The sequence below is a fragment of the Microcebus murinus genome, chromosome 16 (genome assembly GCF_040939455.1).
Source record: "Microcebus murinus isolate Inina chromosome 16, M.murinus_Inina_mat1.0, whole genome shotgun sequence".
Lineage (NCBI taxonomy): Eukaryota > Metazoa > Chordata > Mammalia > Primates > Cheirogaleidae > Microcebus > Microcebus murinus.
Genome location: NC_134119.1, coordinates 65,852,923 through 65,858,904, shown reverse-complemented (window position 1 = coordinate 65,858,904; position 5,982 = coordinate 65,852,923).

Below are 5,982 nucleotides of genomic sequence, written 5' to 3'. Positions count from 1 at the left end.
CCCAGGTACCAGGGTAGGGGCGGCCGCACCTGGGCTCACCGAGCCGGGAGCTGGGGGCTGGAGCCCGGGCTGGAGCCGAGGGCTCGGCTGCCTTGGGACTCCCTGGGGAGGGAAGGGGCTGAGGAATGTGGGTCTCTGGGAAGTGACCCAGGGACTCACATCCAGGTCCCTTGAGGCTGGGGGCTCCCAGCCCTGCCCGGATCCACGATGGCCACCTACCGGTGCCAAGAGGCTGGATCTTGCAGACCTGGGGGCTCGGGCATCCCAGGGTCTGGCGCTGGGGAGACCCAGTGCCCCCTTCCTCCCTCCCTCGCCACACCGCTGTCTCGCCAAGTGTCTGGAGGACCTGAGACTCCGGGCTTGGACTCCAGATTCCTTGGCACCATGAGGCCTGGGACCCAGGCACAGAGGGGGGAGGTCAGGTGCCAAGGAGTAGAGAAAGTGGCTCTGAAGTCACACACCCGGCTCCTGGGAGACCAACACACCGGACCCTGGGGGAAAGGGCTCAGAGGGAAGGGAAGTGGGCAGGTCTGCACCTTGGAGCTGGGCAGGTGGTCATCCGGGTGAATTGGACACCTGAGGGCCTGGTGACTGTAGGGGACAGGAGTGTCTTCCAGTATCAACATGTGAGGACCGGGATGCCAGGGAGCTCTGAGGCATCTTGGGGCCTGGGGCTCAAAGGCCTGAGGCCACGTTTTCTATGGGGGTGGCATCCTAACTTTCACAGGAGCAGACACGCCCCGGGCCTTTTAGAGGGGACAGGGGCACCCCTATTTTTATGGGGTCAAGACGCCTGGGTTCTCTTCCGGGAAGGATCCTCAGCCCCTAATCCAAGAGCCACGACGCCTGAATGCTGTTTGTGGGGACGACCAGTCCCTGTCTCCCTGGGGCCAGGATGCTCAGGTCTCCTTCTGGAAGGGGGACACTTGGCGTCTTATTTTCACAAGGCCAACTTCCTGGGGTTAGGGACAGGATGCGCAGCCCTGTTTCCAGTCCGCCCCAAGTGCCCATCCTCACCCAAGGGTGTAGGGCAGGAGGGGCACGGCGGTGGACGGTGCCCAGCCCCGGTCTCACCCCAGCCGGCCGCAGGCTGGCAGGCCGCGCCCCGGCGGCTCCCCGGGGCCGGCTCCCCGCCCCCCGCGCCGAGGGCTCCCCTAGATCCGGCGGGCGGGCGGGCGCGGCGCGGCCAATGAGCGCGCTCGCCGTCTCCGGGAGCCGGGCCGGCTCTGCCCGCCTGGCATTGGGCACGCAGTGGGCAGCGGCGGGCGGGGCCTGAGGGTCCTCGCGCCTGGTTGGGCCAGGCTTGTTGCTGGGTAACGGGGCGGCGAGTTTCCCCTGGCAACGGCGGCGGGTACCGCTCACTGGCTGGCCGGGAAGGAGGGGGGGCGCGGGCGCAGGCAGGCCCCGCAGACCCCAGCAACAGCGCGCGGCCCCCGCCCGCCGGGAAGCGGTAACCTTCACACGCGCGCCGGCCGCTCGGACCCGCGGACGCCGGCGCCCCCGCCCAGCCCCCACCCAGCTCCGGTCCAGCCTCCGGGCTGCAGGGCCGCCGCGCCCAGGGCACCCCAGGAGGCCCGGTCCCCGCCACGGAAAGCCGGGACTCAGGTTCAGGCCCCGCAGTGAAAAGTTAAGTCCTTCCCAACTCCCCCTCTTCCCGTGCTGCGAAATCTCCTTCCCCGGAATGGCAGACCAGATCTTGGGGACGGTCGCATCTGCAGTAAACTAGCCGGGACACCTAGTCTCTTGAACCAGCACTTCACGCCGGGCCTACTACTGCCGAGCACAGTTCTGAGTCTGTTACAAACATTAACTCATTTAATCATCACCATATTTTTGGTCCTATGGAGATCCCCTTGGCACAGATGAGGAAACTGAGGCACAGAGAGGGGAAGCTACTGGCTCAAGGTCATCATTTGAACCCAGGTGGACTAGCTCCAATGTCTGGGTGCTTTATCACCCCTCTGTGCTGTGAGGCCCCGTGAGAGGCATTAATACTCAAAATGAGAAATATACAGATTAAGAAAGCACACTAGTGGCTGGCCCGCAGGCCACCGGTTTGAAACCCAGGCCCCAGCCTAAGGATCTTACCTCCAGGTCCTTGTTTGGATTCTCAGAGAGTCAGGGGACCTCCCACTGGTCGTAGGAGCATGTATTAAGCATCCAGTATGCCCTAGTACTTTATTTTTATTGTCCTTCACACTCCGCACAATCTTATGGGACTTTTGCTGTCCCAACTCACAGATGAGGAAACTAAGGCACGGAGACCGTGACCACTTGCCCAACCCCAACCTCACACATAGCCAGCAGGTGGCAGAACTGGGAATTCTAACTCAGGCCTCGGAGACTCAGAACCCAGGCTCTGTAGTGAGATCTGCATGCAGGCTTGTGGGGACAGGTCACAGCCCTGGGAACTCTGGCTGATTTGTCTTGGCCAATTGTTTTCAGTCTGGGGCGATTTTTGCCCCCTTTAGGGAATATTTGGCAATGTCTAGAGGTATTTTCGGTTGTCACAAAGGGAAGGGGTGCTACTAGCATCCCACAGTGCCCAAGACAGCCCCCCGACAACAAAGAGTCATTCAGCCCAAAATGTCAATAGAGCTAAGGCTGAGACACCCTGGTCTAAGCTAAGCCCAACTGTCCCCCTCCCCCAATTTTCTGGCTCTTTGGGACTCCCTCCACTTCCCTGATCCCTTGATCCCTGGAGACCTGCTAGGGTAGGGAAGATGCCTGCTCTCTCCCTGTTCCCCAAGGGTATTAGGGGGGGTCTTAGAAAGGCAGCCCTTGACCCAGCCACAAACTTTTTTTTTCTTTGCCCACACAGTTTGACATTTTGAATTTGGATGCCACTTTTTCCACTTAGCCACAATCCCCACCGCTCCCTGTTGTCTCCCACTGGACTCATCTCTCTCATTTATTTAATGATGGCTCTTGAATTTGAGACCTTAGTGGGGTGTGATAGGATGCCAGAATTCGGGACAGGGTCTGAACTAGATAATCGGGAGGATCTTGACTGGTGACATGCTTAAGGCCTAGGAGACACTTGGGCCTCTCCCACTCTCTCCCACCTCCAGCCATCAAGCCAGATTCTCGCTGTCCTCCATACTCATTTTCTTCTCAGAAGAACACTCTAGAACATCTGGCCTCCTGGTATCTAGTGCTGCCTTGGGCAGCCTGAGGGCACTGATTGGTGAGTAAGGGTGCAGGCTGGGCCATGAACTAGCAGAGGGCTAGAGCCTGCCCCCCCCTCGACTGTCAGGCACAAAGCAAACACTGGGCAATAATTAGTTATATTAGTGATACTAGCTAACATTTACTAGGCACTGTTTCCAATTCTGCACTAAATAACTTCCATGCATGATCTCAATTAATAAGTGTCTAAAATAGCATTGCTCAAAGAACTGGATCAGCAATCAGAAATATACTTTCTTTGCAATCTGGTGTGTACTCACTGTATGTATACAAATAACATTTTCACAAAAGAGCACTTTCTCTTGACTTTATGATTTTTAAAAATTGTATTCAATAATGTATTTTTAAAAAATTCTCAAGGGCCACTAAAGTTACTAGAAAGGGTCACAATGGAAGTATTTGGGGCAATGGGAATAGTCTCTACCTCAATTGTGGGGGTATGCAATGTGCACTTTTGTCAAGACTCACCAACTATACACCTAAAACGAGTGAATTTGTTGGGTGCAGTGGCTCACACCTGTAATCCCAACACTTTGAGTAGGCCAAGGCAGGAGGATCCCTTGAGGCCAGGAGTTCAAGACCAGCCTAGATACCAAAGATAAAGTCCATCTCTACAAAAAAAAAAAAAAAAAATTTTTTTTTTTTTTGAGACAGAGTCTCACTCTGTTGCCCAAGATAGAATGCTGTGGCGTCAGGCTGGCTCATAGCAACCTCGAACTCCTAGGCTCAAGTGATCCTCCTGCCTCAGCCTTCAGAAGTAGCTGGGACTACAGGCATGTGCCACCATGCCCGGTTAGTTTTGTCTATATATATTAGTTGGCCAATTACGTTCTTTCTACTTTAAGTAGAGACGGGGTCTCGCTCTTGCTCAGGCTGGTCTCAAACTCCTGACCTTGAGTGATCCACCTGCCTCGGCCTCCCAGAGTGCTAGGATTACAGGAGTGAGCCACCAAGCCAGGCCTCTACAAGAATTTATTTTTTAGAAATTAGCCAGGGCTGGGCGGGGTGGCTCATGCTTGTAATCCTAGCACTCTAGGAGGCCAAGGCGGGAGGATCACTCAAAGTCAGGAGTTTGAGACCAGCCTGAGCAAGAGTGAGACCCCGTCTTTACTATAAATAGAAACAAATTAATTGGCCAACTAAAAATATATAGAAAAAATTAGCCGGGCATGGTGGCGCATGCCTGTAGTCCCAGCTACTCGGGAGGCTGAGGCAGAAGGATCGCTTGAGCCCAGGAGTTTGAGGTTGCTGTGAGCTAGGCTGACGCCATGGCACTCTACCCTGGCAAAAGAGTGAGACTCCGTCTCAAAAAAAAAAAAGCTAAAAAAATTAGCCAGGGCTGGGCGCGGTGGCTCACACCTGTAATCCTAGCTCTCTGGGAGGCCGAGGCAGGTGGATTGCTCGAGGTCAGGAGTTCAAAACCAGCCTGAGCAAGAGCGAGACCCCGTCTCTACTATAAATAGAAAGACATTAATTGGCCAACTAATATATATAGAAAAATGAGCCAGGCATGGTGGCGCATGCCTGTAGTCCCAGCTACTTGGGAGGCTGAGGCAGAAGGATTGCTTGAGCCCAGGAGTTTGAGGTTGCTGTGAGCTGGGCTAACGCCACGGTACTCACTCTAGCCTAGGCAACAAAGCGAGACTCTGTCTCAAAAAAAAAAAAAAAAAATTAGCCAGCTGTGGTGGCGCATGCCTGTAGTCCCAGCTACTTGGGAGGCTAAACCAGGAGGCTGGCTTGAGCTCAGAAGCTTAAGGTTGCAGTGAGCTATGATAAAGCCACTATACTCTAGACTGGGTGACAAAGTGAGACCTTGTCTCAAAAAAAAAAAAAAAGTGAATTATATTATGTGCAAATACACCTCAATAAACTCAAGTGGAAAAAAAAACACAAACAAGATCCACAAAAGTGATTTCATAATCTTCAGTTTATTTATGACCCCAGTTTGAAAAGCACTGGGAGGAAGGAAAGGGGAATGAATGAATGACTGAGGAAAGGGAAGGAGGAAGGAAAGTTGATGAGTCCCCAATATTTAACTTAGGGAGATTTCACATGAGATTTGGATTTCCTGCTTCTTTTCTGCCATCTAAGGGCCTGGTGGCACAGGGAGCCAAGTGGGAGAGGTCTGACACCCTTTCTCAGCCAGCCCAGCGCTGGGCACTCCAGGGTGACTCACTCTCTCCCCAGGTGATTAGTTTGGGCGAGATCCAGGGGGACTGGACAGTGCAGGGGAGGTAGGAGTCCAGGGCTTTCGGGGAAGAAAGGACAAAAGTCACAGAATCAGAGCGGGGGAGGGAAGTGACCGTGTGAGAAAGTGAAAAGGGAAAGGGAACAGAAAGCCACGAGACAGGATGAAATTTGGTGTGGGGTCTGCCCGGGCATGTCCGTGCCAGGCACCCAGGGCTTCCTTCTCGCGGTGTGTCCCGGGCCATATTCGCGGTGAGCGTGGCCAGGTGTGCGTGCTCCAGAGTGCGTCCTGTGTCCTGTCGGTGGGCCAGTTAGCAGGAACCCGTCACAGGTGTGACTTTGTGACTATGTGTAGGGGTGTCAGTTTCTTCTATGTCTGATTTGCTCTATGCTCTGAGTGCCACTTTCTGATAGTGGCAATGTGCTAGCACTGACGTTGCAGGGGTGTGTTTGCGTGTGCCCCTGTGGGAGTACGGGTTGGATTAGGCTGTGTGTCCAGGTGTCCCGTAACAGGTGACTGTGTCTGTGTGTCCCCAACTGTGCCTATCAGGAAGTTTGTATTTCCTGGTAAGCACTGAGCCAGTGTCTGTGTGGGTGCACCACTGT